Source organism: Lasioglossum baleicum, chromosome 19, assembly GCF_051020765.1.
Source record: "Lasioglossum baleicum chromosome 19, iyLasBale1, whole genome shotgun sequence".
NCBI lineage: Eukaryota > Metazoa > Arthropoda > Insecta > Hymenoptera > Halictidae > Lasioglossum > Lasioglossum baleicum.
In genome coordinates this window covers 265,551-284,304 of record NC_134947.1, presented here as the reverse complement: position 1 = coordinate 284,304, position 18,754 = coordinate 265,551, and the positions used below count along the sequence as shown (strand labels likewise).

Sequence of the window (18,754 nt, the reverse complement as noted above, 5' to 3'; positions counted from 1 at the left end):
TCCGGAATCCATAATGAGTGTCCGGAATGCTAGCACACCCGACCAACAGTCATTGTCACGATTAGTTCTTAATTCCGTTTCACTTTAACTTCCAAACCGTGCTTAAACCCAAGTTTTACAATTTGTCACGCACCCCCATAGTTTTAAGGACTTTCTCCATCATAAATAACTCCGAGCGACTGCCCTAATCCTTCACATCCTTCACATCTGGTTTTTCTCCAACTCACCAATCCTCAGGTTATCCTTGTCCCTGCATTTTCTTTCTTTATTGTAATTTCCAGCCTTCCCTCTCTTCTGTAGTTTTCCCTTTCCTTAAACACTGTCTCCCACCACTCATTTCTTGTACCCCAAAAGGACATCTAGTCAACAGCAAAGCGTTTTTCAAAAGATCAGCTTCTTCTCAACCACCGAACGAACATCATCTTACGTTGTTACACCAAACTTGTACATAGTAGTTGATTATTAAAGGAGAGTTCTACTTAGATAAGTGAACTGTAAATTAAAGTGTTGTACTTCACTATCAACATCATCATCAACCACAACATTCAACCAGCCCTCACGAGATTAATTTTTCGTCGAGCGCAGCGGGGTTACGATTGAACCATTAATCGAATCCAATCCCGTACAATGAGGAAATCTCTTTATCTCCGACATGTATATTACTATATTGTACATATTACACTGACATATTTGGTAAAAGCACCTTTCATAACTTCAGTACTTACCGGTGGCATACAGCGTGAGCATCACAGCAAACACAACAAAAGCAAGACGAGACATGTTTTGCCTCTATTTTATTTTTCAAGTAGAGCGTGCACAGTTCCCGGTAGTTCTGATGTCACCTTGCCGGCTACCACCTTTATATCCACGCCGTGTGTAAATTTGTCTCAAGAATAACAAACATTAATATGTTATCGGTTACGTAAAAAGAAGAGTAAAAACAATTCTTGGCGATGATTGCATTTAAGTACTACGATTGTGGTCTACCTGTTGCATATGGTAATCAGATAATATTACTGCTAATACGACTAGTTGTGAAAGAAAACAGCATATTGCATCATTGTTGCATCGTATTTTTCCGTTTACCGTATCCTTTAGAAATAGTAGATACATAATAGCCATGCAAATATGTTGAGGTGGAATATACACTATTGGAAAAAAGTAATCGGATTCCCTTTAAAGACGAATAACTTTCTTAAAATTGGACCAACTGACTTAAGTTTTTTAGTGATTTTGGGAGGGCTAGACTCTGTAATGTACAATAATGAATAATTTTAAAATGACCGTTACTCGAAATTGCGAAGAGAATATAAAAGTCGCTGATATATTCTAACTTTTTTTAACCGGTCACTGTGATGAAAATTTAATTAAATTATACACATACACAAAGTTCCATCGAAATCGATTAAAGTTGCTACGAACCATATATAATTAAAGGCAGTTTATGAGTCAGGGCCGTAAGCAACGCGACAGGCTGGCGAAGGGTTGTTACACTTGGAATATGGTTTCAATTTGTTAGTTAGGTACGTGAACTACCCTGATTCGTAATCAGGAAGCCACTAGAATTATAGACGGTGAGGGCGAACCTGACGCGTAGTTTCAGCAGCTCTAGGAATGGAGTCAAGCGCAAACGAATCTGATACAAAATGAGGAGTCGCACGGTGGGCAGGATCGAGTGATATTTTACTATAACTCTTGAACCATAAGAGATATCGGGATGTGCTAACACTGTCCAACAAAGGGTATAGCCGGATAAGCATGGGCCAGCGGCCCCGCTCCGATTTTCCTGATTCCTGTCTTAAAACATCGTTTTATGTCTAAAAAAACATTGTGTCAAATTTCAAATGTCTACCCGCACCGATAGGGGTGATATTGAGGTACATTCCCCCGCACTTAAATGCAATTTGCTCTAAACGAGAAAAGATATCGACATGGAATAAACGGCAAACAAAAGATATAGATACACTCTATATTTGAGATTTTTTCAGAATTTTTTGCTAATTATTTATAGTTGAAAATAATTGATTAATTTTTGGGGAATTTTTTTCACTATCTTCCCTTGGGTTGACACCTACCAAAAAATTCTAAAATATTGCTATAATTCTAACCTATTTTGTAAAAAAATCTCAGAAGTGTCCGTTTGGTGGAACAGTGTCAAAAAAAATAAAGTATGCCGGCGAACGCTCGGTTTGATCAGTAATGGCGCACAGGTGCGGACGGGGAAAAAATCAATTTTTCGAATGTTAGGTACATAGATTTTTCATTGCAATTTCGTTTACTAGATAGTTCGAGTATTTAAACCAATAAAAATTTTTTATAAATATCACTTATTTCTTGGAATGATATCACATGAAAGTTTGGTAACAGGAAACCTGCGATTTTGGCTTATAAATGCGTCTACATATAAACGCAGCCACAAGAATCTAAAACATTAAAACACTTGAACAATATTATAATTTGATTATGTTTATGATAGATGATTTATTTAACGTAGCTTTAATTAATGTAAGTGTCATTTATTTATCTAAAACACAAATTGAAAAAGAGGTATTTTGAATAGTAGAATTAAAGTTTAATTTGACATAACTTGTTTGCGCCAAAACTCGCCAAGATAAAACTTGTTGCAAATCATGCAACACACTTTAAAGTATATATCCAACCAGGTTTTGGCTGCGAACTCCTGCGAACCTGGCTCTGCGACCAATTTTTTCTAACCATAGTCAGTCGCATGTATCCGTGTACGCCTTTTAAAATGGAATAACTTTTCTACACTTTTACCAAACGGCCTGATTTTTTGTGATCAATTAGATGCAGTTGTTTACTAAATAACGTGCAAAAAATTTTTTGAAAAAAATAGCAATAACATAAAAAAGGAACTTTAAAAATTTTTTTATTTGTCGCCGTAAAGAAAATTTAAAATATATGTTTAGCATATCAATGTTAGTTACATATATACTGAAAATTTCATCGAAATCGATTAACATACACACGAGGTATAAGCGGTTAGAAGTTAGAAGTGGTAAAAATCTTGGTATGTACAGCTTCTGGTCAGTTCCTGCTCAAAATTCACAGATTCGTACATCTTTCGATGCGTGTCGTTCTTTCCACCGTCAACCGATTTCGATGAAATATTCAGCACATATTTAACTAACGTAGATCTACAAAAGGCATATTTTGAACTTTCATTACGAGTCCAAATAAATAAACTTTAAAAGAAGCATTTAGATTAGACGTGTATTTTAATAAATTTTAAATGTGAGTGGGTCACAGTTGAGAATTTTTTATTACGCAATGCAAATTTTTATTACTCAAATTTTTATTATTTCAGAATGCGCAGTGTTGGCACAATAACAGTTGAAATATGCTAAAATAAATGATAAACTAGAGGGGAGTTGTTGCTCGCTCGCTTCGCGAGCTCGCGAGAGGGTTAGTGGTACGAATGTTATTTGGTGTGTGACTCTCCACGAGCCACACAAAGAACTTCCCGATTCATTAGTTGCAGTATATTATTATCATTATTAGGTGTACGTTTTAATAAGATTATACTTTTCAGGGAAATTCAATAGTTTTCTACTTATCAAAATGTTTGCTATATGGCGTCGCATTAAACCAACATCGTATGCTCGTTGCTCGCTTGGTTCCTTGTTTAGTATACTAATGTTGCAAAATAAATTGTCTTAATTAGTTTTTCGCAAACGATACAACTCCTCATTATCCGGGTTTGCAGTATTGATCTTGGTTTTCTTCGATACTGTTAATTTAAATTGTCCCAAAATATATAAACCGCGCTCAATTTTGAAACTCTGCTCAGTGCTACATACAACATTTGTAAAGTTCGCCTTTCTGATTTTTTAAAATCCAAACATACTTTCTCGTATGTTTGTCCCTGACTTTTATGGATCGTAATCGCTTCAGCAGGAACCACTGGAAATTGACTACGTGTGATTTGATATTTTTCCTCACTCGACATATGTATTTACTTGATTCGATATTTTTATTATTGGTGTTAAATTTTGATCAATATTTGCATTCTTCATATAATCACGATAACGAGCTCTTACTTTCACTCCTACTCTGGCCAATTGAAAATCTAACCACAATATAGACGGAATTTTAGTATTTTCTTGAAAAGTAATAAATTTTAATATTCCGCATGTGTGTGTGTGCTCCATTAACCAAGCCGTTTTCAACATCAATGTTATTAATAATATTATCATATAGTTTATATTAATTTTCAATTTAATCTCAGTTAATAATTCGTTTTGAACTGATTGTTTTTTTAAAGATTGTAATACAAATTTTTTTTGTACTTTCATCGATATTCTTTGAAAATGTATTCTCGGGAGTAGAGATGATTAACTCACTCTTGCATTGGGATAATTTTCGATTATTGTAAGCGGAAACATCATCATAAGGTACAAAAAAAAATTTTTTTAATTTTTTTTTTAATTTTTAAAAAATTGAAAAAAAATTTTTTTGTGTAATTACGTTTGTTTCTTCGGTGGAAACTTTCCGTTCTCTCGTATAAATTGCATTGTTGAATGAACTTCTTTCGAAAGAAACTAAAAAAACTAAAAAACTACTTGACCAAAATGGACCAAAATCTAATCAGCTCTAAGTTACAGCGGGGCACATCGATTGCATCATTCATCATCCTGATCGCGTTGTTACTTTTTCTGAAAACGTTAACGAAAAATTTGATAACATACAAACGGACATACGCGCGCGCGCGCGCTCACACACACACACACACACACACATATATATACACACACACATACCCATACACACATACGAACATTTTGCTGAAAGTAGTCTAAAATGACTGCAATGACCATGAAACGTGAAGATCTGCTAAAAAATCGATTTTCGATTTTCGGGGTCATTACAATAACTTCCCTATAAAATCGGGAAGTTAATCAAATAAATTGTGCTGTTATTGTGCCAACGCTCCGTAGTTCGGAATATTTGTTACCAAAACGACGGGCAAAACACTCGGAAGTTTGTCCGAGTCTTCTATGGTCATTTTAATAAACAAATGACGGGCATCGGCAAATTAAATTTAGTATTTCATTACATGATCGTCACATCGATCATCACAATTCAAAGTATAGTCAGGTTAATGTGCTGAAGAGTGTTGCATAGTATTGTTTAAGGTGTAGTGTAGCGTTGCTTATTTTACATAATGGAAACCTTCAACATCAGTAATGAAGAATTGGTGGAGATTGTACTTACAAGCAATCGTAACGTACATAAATGTACCGTGGCTCTGAGAATTAAATATCCGGATATCACAGCAAATATAATGGAAAAAATTAGTTGTCACTTGAGGCAAACTTTTTTGCCACATTTCACTAGAAGATGGAATTCTGCATCACGAAATAAAGCTTCGTTATTAAAAATGAATCAGGACTGGCTGAAGAGTAATATTTCTATTTCTACGGATCTCACGGAACGTGTCGCAGGTAATGAAGTAGAACCGCGACGATCTCAACGGCTACGAAGGGGACGACCAAAGAAAGGCTTCAATGAGTGCTGCAATCGAGCAAAACGATATAAAGTGCAACAATTCCGTGAAAATTATTCCGAGGAATTGATTATGAGAGCTGCCCGTACACCGACTGCTCCAGCAGCTGTATTCAGTGCAGAAAAGGCATTGGCCTTAGTTTTGGATTGCTCATTATCGAAGTAATAGTATGAAATGCTTCGGAAGGCGGCTCAGGAAATTGGCTGTGATATTTTTCCGCCCTATTGGCAATTACTAAATGTGAAGAAGGAGTGTTATCCTTCGGATGTAAAGGTGACGGAAAGCTCTGGGAGTGTCAGCCTACAAGGATTGCTAGATCACACCACGACAAGGATTTTTAAAAGTATAGCGAATTATCTGGAAGAAATTGGAAGTGATTTGACCCTAGTGACCAAATGGGGATGTGATAGTTCGTCTGGGCACAGCGAATACAAACAAGCGTTCAATGAAGAAAACCTTACCGATTCGCATATGTTTTTATTATCTATCGTGCCGATTTATTTGGAAGAACAGGAAAAAGCCACAGCTGTTTGGAAGAATACAAGGCCTTCGTCAACTCGATTTTGTAGGCCCATCCAATTTAAATTTACCGCGGAAACACCGGAAGTAATAAACAATGAAGTAGAAAGAATAGAGACAGAGATAAAAAATCTGAATGATACTGTCCTAGACATGAATGGAAAAACCTTCAGGATAAAGCATAGGCTTTTATTTACGATGATTGATGGGAAAATTGCGAATACTGTCACAAATACATCGTCAATGGCAGTGTGCTATACAGGGTGTCCCAGAACAAGTGTCGTTCCTTGAAACGGGAGGTTCCTGAGACCATTCTAAGAGACATTTTCCTTTGCACCAATGTCAACTGCGGCTTTGTTTAGGAGTTATTAACGAAAAACACGGACCAATCAGAGCGCGCCCTGGGCCGCCGCGCTGTCACGATGCGATGTCACGGCGTACCGCGACATTCGCTTGCCGGCGCGGCTTGGCGCGCCGGGCCAGGGCGTCCTCTGATTGGTCCGTGTTTTTCGTTAATAACTCCTAAACAAAGCCGCAGTTGACATTGGTGCAAAGGAAAATGTCTCTTAGAATGGTCTCAGGAACCTCCCATTTCAAGGAACGACACTTGTTCTGGGACACCCTGTATATGCAAAGCAAAACCATCAGAAATGAACAAATTGAATATTGTGCGAAATAAACCACATTCTGAAGATGCCCTTGCCATGGGCTTATCACCTCTGCACGCAAGGATTAAATTTATGGAATGCATTCTGCATATTGCTTACAATAGTTCCTTCAAAAGTTGGAGAGCGAATGCGCAAACAAAAATCGAGCAAAGTGAAAGGAAAAAAAGCATTCAACAAGAGTTCGTCCGGAGAATGGGACTTAAAGTGGATTTTGTAAAACAAGGCATGGGCACTAGCAATGATGGCAACACGTCAAGAAAATTTTTTAGGAATCCAACATTGACAGCGGAAATAACAGGAGTAGACGAACAATTGATTCATCGCTTCTCCATCATTTTGCAAGTACTAAACTGTGGACAAGTAATAGATTCAGGAAAGTTTAGTACATATTGCAAAGAGACTGCCGACTTGTATGTGACAATGTATGAGTGGTACAATATGCCAAATACAGTGCACAAAGTGCTTTTACATGGCAGTGACATAATAACAGCGGTTATGTTGCCTATTGGAATGTTAACTGAGGAAGCCCAAGAAGCCAGGAACAAAGATTATAGAAAATATCGGCTAAGACATTCGCGAAAATGTTCTCGCATATTTACAAACGAGGATACAATGAATATGCTTCTTGCATCCTCGGATCCGTACATTAATTGCTTACGAATAGAGCCGAAGAAAAAAGTTATGGAATTACACGACGATGTAATAGCATTACTTGTTGAAAATAATGAACCGTTATAACAAAAATGTTGCATCGATAACTCAAATAAAAAATATAATTCAGGTATAATATTTTTTTTCACGTATGTTTAAATTTGCAATGCGTTTTCTAAGTCACAAAAAATTACTATTTATTATATTTATTTCTAGATTTGGCCAGCTCAGACTCCAGACCATTATGACGGATTAAGGGAAGTTATCGCTCCAATTGCAGCGAAGATTGACCGAAGGTGGTCGAGATTTGTTAAACACTAATAAAGAAATAAAATAAAGAATTTGTTGTATGCTTCAAGAAATAAGGGGTGTACTTCCGAAAAGCCCATACCTCCGATTTTTTTTATACTCTGGATTCTTACGTATTTTGATGTGCTGATTACGAATATGATAGTGAAAATTGGCACAAATAAAAATAATAGTTTTTTTATTTACTTCCGTAAATAATGGGAATTTTGAAAAATACTTCACATAAAAGTTGTAGACCTCATCAAAATACACATTTTATGTCCTATTGATTTTTGTCATAAATATAATACTTCCTGAGAAAAATGATAGGTCCGGGTTAGGTCTGGGTTATTTACGGAAGTAAATAAAAAAACGCAAATTGCGCCAAATTTCACTATCATATTCGTAATCAACACGTCAAAATACGTAAGAATCCAGAGTATAAAAAAATCGGAGGTATGGGCTTTTCGTAAGTTTATCCAATAAAGGATGTGCGTAATGCAAAGCTTTTCAATTAGCCCATTTTAGTTAATAATTAATACAATTTTTTAATTTTAATTGTTGCCACATAACCGCTGTACCTGTGGCATGCTTTCTACAAATTTTCAAGCAGATTTGTTGGGTAGTTTGGTTTTTATAGATTTTTTTCCGCTCTATGGCCATTTCGCACCACTGTGCGCCGTGGCGCGGCTGTGCGGTCTACTGTGTAAAGACCTTTATATCAGGAGTGGCCAACCTTCTGCATACCATGCGTAAATTTTTTCACATACGAGTTCAGATGTGCCATACAACTCAAGCACATTTTCTACCTTCTTACGTTCATTGTTGCGGTTGGAAAATAGGAATAGGGGTAGGATCTGCTTCGGTTAGGGGAGGAAAAGGGATAACTCAATCACGCAACTAACTTAATTAACTTAAGCCAGTTGAAAAGACACACGTTCATTGGAGCACCAATCTACTATAGTGAGAAATGATCTTTTGGACGAGAGGCCGATCACTGTCATGAACACTCCAATTCCCATCGTATAATTGTAAACTTTCAAAACATTGCGACGAATTGATGAGTAAGAAGGCTGTCTAAATTCAACTGAGAGCTCTCAGGTGTTGAAATATGAAGATGGATTCAGTTATGGCGCCTATTTCAGAAGAATAAGTATAGGATCCAATGCGCCACTTGTAATCATCCAATGCGCCACGTTTGGCGCATGCGCCACAGGTTGGCCACCCCTGCTTTATATCCACATGCCGTGCCACGTCATGCATGAATTTGTCTCAAGAGTCTCAAGGTAGCAAGCATTAATGTGTTATAGATTAGATAAGAACTGTAAAAGACATTTCCTAGCGATTATTGCAAGTAATTGCTATGATTGTAGTCTAGCTGCTGCATATGGATATCAGTAAATATTACTGCTAATATGACCAGTTGCGTCGTATTTTTCCACTAATCGTATCGTTTAGAAGTAAATAATAGTCAGGCAAATGTTTTGATGTGGAATATAAAGTATCGATAAAAACATTTGGACAGCCCTTAAAGATGAATAACCTTTTTATAATTGGTTCAAACGATTTGATATTTTTGAGGTGTTAAGACTAGTTTACGAGGTGATGTATATAAAAAAACAATTCAAAAACGACTATAGTTCAAAATTCCAAAGAGAGTCAAAAGAGGTCCCTGAGTTTTAACTTATTTCACCGATGACTGTAATGAAAAAATTAAGTAAATTATACACATACACAAAATTTCAGGTTGCTAAGTATCATGAATTATTAAACACGACAAAAATTCTGAGAAACTACGAGTTAGATAAATCGCAAGCACGAAATCCAAAGATATAGGTATCGTTTAATGTCTGTAGCTTTTTTATGCGTCAATCGAATTCAATGAATCTTTGTACATATATAAATAGTTAAGGGTAGAGAAAACACCAGAGTACCTGAAGAGAGGATGCAAAGAAGAAGGTTTCATAGATGCAAAGGGTTGTGATTTCATAACAACACTAAAATTAAAATATCTCCTTAACTAATGGTTTTTCGATATTAATAGGTTAGCACTTTTTTGTAGAAAATATGAACCTTCATCGATTGGTGCAGGAAAAAAGATACGATCCCATTTAAAAGATACTGATGACCTTCATATTTCTTCTACGCGTCCATCTACAAAAATCGTGTGCGTGGAGGCCACGCGCGACCGAAGTGAAACTTCTTGCTTATTGGGTGTAGATAGAGATAAATTATTAGTATGCATATTATTAGTGCAACGGTTCTTTCGCGATGAATGCGAAATTGTGATAAAAAAAATAACGTCTTAAACGAATAACCGAAAAATTCTGTCGCTGCAGCATTTTATTCTTTGCTGAAAGATTTATAAACAATTATCCAAACCCATGTTCTAAACTAACCTGAAAACATACGCGTGGAACACCACGCGCGGTAGAAGTAAAACTTCTTGCAGTCTAGTAATGTTTAGAAGTAAATTAAGATGGGAAATGGTAAATAATCCTAATGAAGCGACAACAAGATCCAGGAACAACTCTCGATGCAGTATTTGCAAGACATTTAGACGAAATTGAATCAAGAATATTTATATCATATTTCAGCTGTCACAAGTCAATTATTTCAATGACAGAATCATAGAAAATCATAGAACATAGAAGAAAATAATGAACGATCAATTTGCGACGCAAAGAAGGAGAGCATATGCGAAATGCTATGAACTATGTCTCTTTCTTTCCCATATGCTCTCCCTCTTTTCGTAGCAAAGCGACGAAAATTACAAAAGCGGCGGCCACGTGGCCGCAACCCGAGAGCCCGCGCTCTTCATACAAGATAGCGAGAAGGTGTTCGTTCGCCGCGCGGTTGTCTTACCGATTTCGCTCGCAACAATACCGCTGACAATTACCGTTGTTTTGTTCGCAACGAACTTCGGAAACGCGAGGCGCAGATGACCGGCGAACTGCGAGACTGTCGCGACGACTTCCGTACGTGATTTGCCCCGACGCGTACGTTATCGATTACGCGATCGAACGCCGACGGAAAGAATACGCTATTATAGAATTATTCTGCGTGAAATCGAATTGATTGAAATTAATAACATACACATACATCGAGGTAAATGTTCCATAAATAAAAAATGAAGTAAAATTTTAAAAAAAATCGAATCACATGACAAGATTTGAACTCTGGTCTTCCGCGTGAGAACTTGACACGCTACCGTCACGCCACGCCGTCTCATGCTGTGATTTATAAAGAATACTATATTTAAGGGGAGCAATGAAACTTTAATCGTCAATATCTTAAAAACTATTGAGCGTCTGCCCCTATAATGGTATATATTCGTAAACAGGAGAACGAAATCTATAAGTGTGCGAAGCAGGGGTAGAAACGGTTCTGAAAATAACTGTTTGAAACAGTTATACAGGGTGTCCCAAAATTCGTGTACTTAATTGAAATGGGAGGTTCCTGAGACCATTCTAAGAGACATTTTCCTTTGCACCAATGTCAACTGCGGCTTTGTTTAGGAGTTATTAACGAAAAACACGGACCAATCAGAGCGCGCCCTGGCCCGGCGCGCCACGCCGCGCCGGCAAGCGAGTGTCGGTGGTACGCCGCGACATCGCAACGAACAAGAGTTTCTCGATAATGTGAACCCTCTCCGATTTCGATGAGTTTTGGATATGTTGTCAAGACCATGATTCTGAACAACATTTCTCTTTAGACTTTTTGGCGATCGGCTTTAGTTTACGAGATAAGTAACTTGTAATTGTAAATCAATCGATGTACTATCTGAACTATCTCCTCTCCGATTTCGATGAGCTTTGGATACGTTGTCAAGACCATGATTCTGAACAACATTTCTCTTTAGACTTTTTGGCGATCGGCTTTAGTTTACGAGATAATCGTAAAAAAGAGAATAAGCAGAAACTGATTGAATTAAAAACTCACGTATTCAGCCGTAAATCCATTTGCTGCTTCGAAATGTGTGTCACTGGGTCACTCGGTGACGAACTGCACAGATGTCTTCAGGTATACGGCAGTACCGAAAGTCAAGGGACGTACGGCCAGGTCGACGAACTGCACAGCCGGTGGTAGAAGGCCTAAGGGATGCGCGGTCAAGTCGACGATCCAGAATTTCACTTTCACTTTCGAATCGATAAATAATTCGTATGTTTATTTCACACAGATGCCTTGAAATTTTTCCACACTCACAATCACTGTTCACATTTGTCAACACATAGTTATGCACTAATAATAATTGCCATATCCCTTGTACTGCTGCACAAATCACAACAATCAGGTAATGCAATCACTAGACTGCGGATTTCATGCATTTGCAGCATACATGAGTAGGTGCATTTTAAGACAGTAGAGAGATTAAAATAATTTCAAAACACCATGGTATTATTTTCAACTTCTTAAAATGATCACAGTGAGAATCAAATATCTGTCTGGCTCCTGTCCCTTGTAATAGCGGCAACCAACATTAATGTTGCATAAAGATCCGTAGTCTAGTGATTAGTTTAAATATTACTGTCAAAAACACAGCTAATAGCAACCGTTACCTTTGAATTGACAAAGTCTTTGGAGATGTTCTCTCTATCGCGGCTCGAACGACACTGATTTTCCGCAAGATTTTCCTAAAGAATTTAGGAAGGGCATTTAGAGTGTCGAAATTCGAAATGTGCACGCTGTAGCACGAGAACGACGGGACGGTTATACGAAAAACAGAATGCGAGAAGGACCGCTGTAAGTTTTGTGGCAAACACATGTTTAGTTTTTCCTGCAGGTTGGTACGCAGAGTCGATGGATAACTGTTCGAAAACGTCATCCGTCCTTTTACCCAGCAAGGGGTAAAAATGTCAGGTCAGCGTAGAGCATCCCTATTGTCCTATACCTTCCTTAAGAAACTGTCTAAAAGAAGGACAGACGACGTTTTCGAACGGTTACCCATCGACTCTGCGTACCAATCTACAGGAAAAACTAAACATGTGATTGCCATAAGTCTTAAAGCGGTCCTTCTCGTATCCTGTTTTTCGTCCAACCGTCCCGTCGTTCTCGTGGTACAGCGTGCATTTCGAATTTCGACACTCTAAATGCCCTCCCTAAATTTTTTAGAATAATCTTGCGGAAAATCAGTGTCGTTCGAGCCGCGGTAGAGAGAACATCTCCAAAGACTTGTCAATTCAAAGCTAACGGTTGCTATTAGCTGTGTTTTTGATAGTAATATTTAAACTAATCACTAGACTACGGATCTTTATGCAACATTAATGTTGGCTGCCGCTATTACAAGGAACAGGAGCCAGACAGATATTTGATTCTCACTGTGATCATTTTAAGAAGTTGAAAATAATACTATGGTGTTTTGAAATTTTTTTAATCTCTCTACTGTATTAAAATGCAACTACTCATGTTTGCTACAAATACATGAAATCCGCGGTCTAGTGATTGCATTACCTGATTGTTGTGATTTGTGCAGCAGTACAAGGGATATGGCAATTATTATTAGTGCATAACTATGTGTTGACAAATGTGAACAATGATTGTGAGTGTGGAGAAATTTCAAGACACACATTTCGAAGCAGCAAATGGATTTACGGCTGGATACGAGAGTTTTTAATACAATCAGTTTCTGTGCTTCTTCTCTTTTTTTACGATAATCTCGTAAACTAAAGCCAACCGCCAAATAGTCTAAAGAGAAATGTTATTCAGAATAATGGTGACCACATATCCAAAGCTCATTGAAATCGGATAGAAGCTAGTAGTACATCGATCCCATGGATTTACAAGTAAAGTTTCTCGCGATAATCTCGTAAACTAAAGCCGATCGCCAAAAAGTCTAAAGAGAAATGTTGTTCAGAAAATGATCTTGACCACATATCCAAAGCTCATTGAAATCGGAGAGCATTCACATAATCGAGAAACTCTTGTTCGTTGCGATGTCACGGCGTACCACCGACACTCGCTTGCCGGCGCGGCGTGGCGCGCCGGGCCAGGGCGCGCTCTGATTGGTCCGTGTTTTTCGTTAATAACTCCTAAACAAAGCCGCAGTTGACATTGGTGCAAAGGAAAATGTCTCTTAGAATGGTCTCAGGAACCTCCCATTTCAATTAAGTACACGAATTTTGGGACACCCTGTATATTGTGACGTGGCAAAATCGCGTACGCCACTCTGAACCAACTAGCGAAAGACCGGGCCACCCTTTGGTCAAGCAGAACACGATAAGGACCGCTGCGAGCGCTCTCCCAGGGCACGTGCGAGCCCCAGGGACGAATTTCTTATATTTTTGAACGTCGCGCCATTTGCGCGACGCAGAATTTCAGAGCCGTATCCGGGTCCCGGGGGGACCCGGAACTCTTGTTCAACCACCGACGCAACGGTACTATAGGAGGAAGACAGCTAGAAGCTGGCCAGGACGTATTCTCGCACCAGGAGACAGCAGAATCGAAAGGGCCCAGGACAACCAACCTGGAGGCGCCGACGAGGGCACGCGGTAACAAGACGTCCATCCACTTTACCCTGTCGTCGCCTCGCCCGGGAAGAAGCTTGTACCGCAACCGGATTGGCCTACGTCGATCGTCTCAGCGAGAAGCGACCAATAAGAGAGATCGATGCCGGATACGTCGCTGGACATCAGGAGCCAGCCGTCGCAGCGTAGGATTCGTTGACGCGGAAATCCTAATTGGCGATAGGCCGAAGCGTCGCGCGAGAAAGAAAGACTAAGAGAAGTGGGGGACGCCCGGCTTACGCGTTTCCGAGCCACCGCGTTCCAAAATCACTGCTTCGTTGAATCGTGTAGAGACTAGACCACTTAACGATTGCTTAAGATTAAAGTAATTTTGCGACTGCGACCAGAGAAAGGGGCATCTAAATTCGCTGCCGAGATCTACCAGCGTCGCTGCCACGGTAAGCGCCGATCAGGCTTTCCTAATCATAAAATAACAGTGATTTATCGTGTTGGCTCAGGTAGCGCGTCGTAGGACTCTGTATTCGCGTCGCGAGAATCAACGACATTCCAGACGACCGATATTCGTGAGAAATCTCATTAGGGAAACGTACGTCCCTCGTACTTGATTGTACTTTCGTTGCCGAACAGTAAGAATCCGGTCGGACAGCGGGGGCCGCGTGGCCGCCTCGTGGCGGTTGTACGACGCCGGAATAAACGCGAAGTCGCGGGTTCGAGAAAGATCGGCGTCGTCGTTGATTCTTGTCAACCTCGGTTCGTTCCTCGGTGTGAGGCCGCCGCGTGCTCGAGTCGTGTTAGCAAGTTTAGTTCGATCGAAGCAAGTCAATTATTAAACGCTCGTTACATCGTAATTCGACTATTTCGCTGCCGTTTAGGCCTCTCGCGACCATTTGTTCTCGTTGCCGTCGAATTAGAAGCGTCGACAGAAAGAACGGGAGAAACGCGCATGCGAACAACACCTTTCGCCAAAATTATATGTGACGTGCCGGCTACTATATTGTTCGCTGCCGAGTTCCTCGGCAATTCAAGATCGTCGTTCAATAAACGAATTTCTAGCCAAACTACGTTGTTCACTTCTTGTGCGAAACCTTCCCGCCGCGGGGAACGCCTCGTGTTCTCTCGGCGTAGATCCTGGACCCCTTTTCGATCGCTATTCAAGGTTTAGATAGAACGTGGTAGACTCGGGGCTTGAGCAACGTAAAGTACAGACAGAGTTTGATCGTTTCGCGTGACACCCTGAGGTGTCTGGCGCCCGAATTTTGAAAGTGTTCGACATAACGTTGTGTCTACGTATGTTGTTTTGTCCCGAGAGGACCACGTATCGTGCGGCCGAGCGTGGCCCGGCCTTCTGCCTATATAATCTCGGTGTCGCTAGAGTTCGCGTTACCATCTGTCTGAGAATCTAGAAAAGCGACGTGACAAATTTGGCGCCCGAACAGGGACCATCTCGCCGTAAAGGTGACCTGTGAAAGGGCTTTTCACATCAGAGATACGCCAGAGACGCGAGGCTCACACAAGAGAATTTCTTTCATTTGCTGCCGGACGAAAATTATCTTTTCCGAGTGTACTTGCTTTCGACCGAACGAGCTGCAAGCGCGATCGTAGCCGCGACGGCGAACACGTTCCGAAAAACTTGTTTGCGACGGGAACCGGTCTCGCGACCTACAACGAGCCAACGAAGCAGGTTTTGTTATTGTCTTATATTATGAAATGACCATTTCCATTGATTACAGTAAATTGTATAATATTTCCGACGACACTGGTTGAATGGTCTTTCCGATCAGTGATTCGGAAGAAATATTATTGCTGTCGATGATCTGTTATTGAACGATTTTTTTTTCCACGAGCCACTACGGCATATCTCTGACGACATCGATTGAATTGTCTTTCCGAACGGTGTTTCCGATGAGATTTCCTTGATCAAAGTAATAAATAATATTGAATTATCCCATCTGATATTTTTCTATAATAGTAATTTCGAGTGGCTCTCTTAAAATTTGGATACAGTATTACATTTGTTGCATATTTCTTTTGAAATTGTTGCCGGTGTTTATTTATTTATTGAATTGTTGCCAATATTATATTTTTTTTGTTTAGGATATTGATGATATTTTTGATATTTATGAATTGTTTCTAAAATAATGTTTTGATGCCATGTTTCTACTTTGTTCTGTTTTGGTTGTCGTATCTGATTTTTCTGCTCTTTCCTATATTCTGTCTTAATGTTCTGTCCTAATTTAAATTGATAACACCTGTCACCTATTTATTTTTCTAGTCAATCGTTAATAGTTAATTTCCTTGAGTGTTTGTTTTATTTATTTTTTTTGTAGAATTTTGTTTGTCGATTCCACGTGAGTTTTGTCTTCCTGGATACTTTTCGTAATTTGCCTCAGTTATTAAATGGTTTTTATTGTTTAGTTTCACTTCACCGTTAATGAATTCTTCTTCAACGTTCGTCACTACAGATTCAATTGTATTATTTGCCCAAAAATTTTTTTTTTGCTTATTGATAACAGTAAACTCTTAGAATTATCTTTTCTTCTCTTCGTTTGCATTTACTCTGTTCCTTTCCTTTCTTTCACGCTTGTTACTCTCTTTCACAACCAAAACTTTTTTTTATTGAAATTTATTTGTTGCCGTTTTTGTATATTTTTTTAAAATGATATTGTATTATGCTGTGTGTTGTTTACTGTGACGGGTTCACTGCGTTCGATCGCGGACTCGTATCACAGGAAACTCAATATTCTATGTGAACATTTTCGGTGTTACTGTATTCAACAATTGGTGATGGAAGGTACCCTATAGTCCGTGTGCTGTCATACCTTATGTCGCGAGTTTCCCTCATGTAACCTGTTGCCTTGCTGCCAGATTTCGTTTTGCGGAAAAATATATGTCCCGTAACTGAATTAATAATACCGAATCTTGCGTGCGGACACCCAAATCAGCGCGGATTCATTTGCGGATTTTGAAACATGGTTAGCGAATCGCGAAGGGACAAATCTGTTACCTTTCGAGTACCGTCGTTGTTAGTTTCGGGATTATAAGATAAATTACGCCGAGGTAATAAATCTTCGATTGTACAAAAATCTTGGGGACGGTCGTAAAGAGAGGAAGGATAGGTTTTGTTGCCGACAGGGAAGGTCCGATAAAGGGCCACTGGTTAGAGAGAGAACGCTCTGCTTCCGCGTACCCGGGCCACCGCGTGAAAGATCATTGCGTCGTTAGAACTCTTCGAACTAAGTAGTCGCTCTAAACTATTGCTAGAGAATAAAGTATTTTGCGTCGGCTGACCAGAGGCATAGTATATCGCTGCCGAACATCCGCTGCCGTGCAATAAAGGGTAAGTGCCGATCAGGCTTTCGTAATATATTATTGAGACTTCGTGTTGGCTTGGGTAGTGTGTCGTAAAGGTTCGGTATTCGCTTCGCGGGAAATAACGGCACGAAAGACGAACGGAAGTCCTCTATATTATTTGCGAGGGGTACGGATCCTTCGGATTGTGAAGGATTTCGTCCTCCTAATTAGAATCCGGTCGGATAGTTGGGACCGCGTGGCCGCATTGTGACGGTTGTACGACGCCAGTAGAGACGCGAAGTCGCGGATTCATTATTTAGTGTTGCTGTCGTGATTTCTAAATATCCTACACTCGTTCCACGGTGTAACGCCGTCGCGTGCTCGATTCGCGTTCGCGAATTTAGTTCGAATCAGGCCAGTTCTAGCAGTTTCGTATTGAACATCGGAATTCGGTCGGAAAGCGACCTGTAAGGTCTTCCACGTGGTTAACATTGTATCGCTGCCGAACTCTCAACGAAGAGAATCGATTATAACCGCAATCAGCGCGTGCGAATAACATCTCTCGCGATATTTACGAAAACGCGCCGGCTATTGTTGTATTTGCTGTTGATCGAATCGACAGTCTAACATCCTCGTGTAATAAACGAATTAATAGCCGAAACGTTGTACTTTTCTTGTGTGAAAACCTTCCCGCCGCGCCGTGGGGAACGTCTCGTGATCTCCCGGCGTAGAACCCTGTACCATTCGTGTTAGCTATCCAAGCTTAGTTTACTACGCCACAGTCTCACGAATTAGATCGTGTTAATTTGTCGTAGATCAAGATTCTTTCGCGTGACACCTTCGGGTGTCTGGCGCTCGAAATTTCTTAGAGTTCGATTACCGAATCGCGAGGCCGTGAGCGTATTTTGTCCCGAGAGGACCACGCATCGTACGGCCGAGCGTGGCCCGGCGTTCCGCCTATAAAATCTCGGTGCCGCTAAAATTCGTGACCACCTCTTTTCGAAAAATTAAAGAAGCAACGCACAGTGGTCGGAAGCAGGAAAAAACCCTAAATTATAAAAGTCGTTATTTCAAATATTGACCACTATTTCCTGATAGGCCATACACCAATGTATCTTGCTATGAAAATGGATCTATGTTTTTCTCTTTAATAACGGAGAAAAATAGATCTAAAGTAGACCTCTCAGATTCTAGTTGGATTCTTATAGATTTCTAACTACACGCTCGACGTTATTCATTCATTTTTGGGGACATTTATAACCATATATGCTATTGTTACGTCCCGGGTCGGAAATGGTCCGACAGAATGAAGCGGGCCCGGCGGGGACGTAACCGAGTAATTTATT

At 39.7% G+C, this 18,754-nt stretch overlaps 1 protein-coding gene across 2 annotated transcripts in view; it reads right to left on the bottom strand.

The window, feature by feature from the left end:
* Nucleotides 1–849, bottom strand: part of LOC143218516 (uncharacterized) — a 43,738-nt gene extending 42,889 nt beyond the window's left edge. The window contains exons 1-2 of one of the 2 annotated variants that reach the window (XM_076443739.1): nucleotides 726–823; nucleotides 228–359 (exon numbers count right to left, since the gene is read on the bottom strand). The gene's annotated coding sequence lies outside the window, so the exon portion shown is untranslated. Of the gene's footprint in view, nucleotides 1–227; nucleotides 360–725 lie in introns of both variants that reach the window. The other variant, XM_076443738.1, reaches the window with a different exon arrangement.
* Nucleotides 850–18,754: the final 17,905 nt, after the last annotated feature.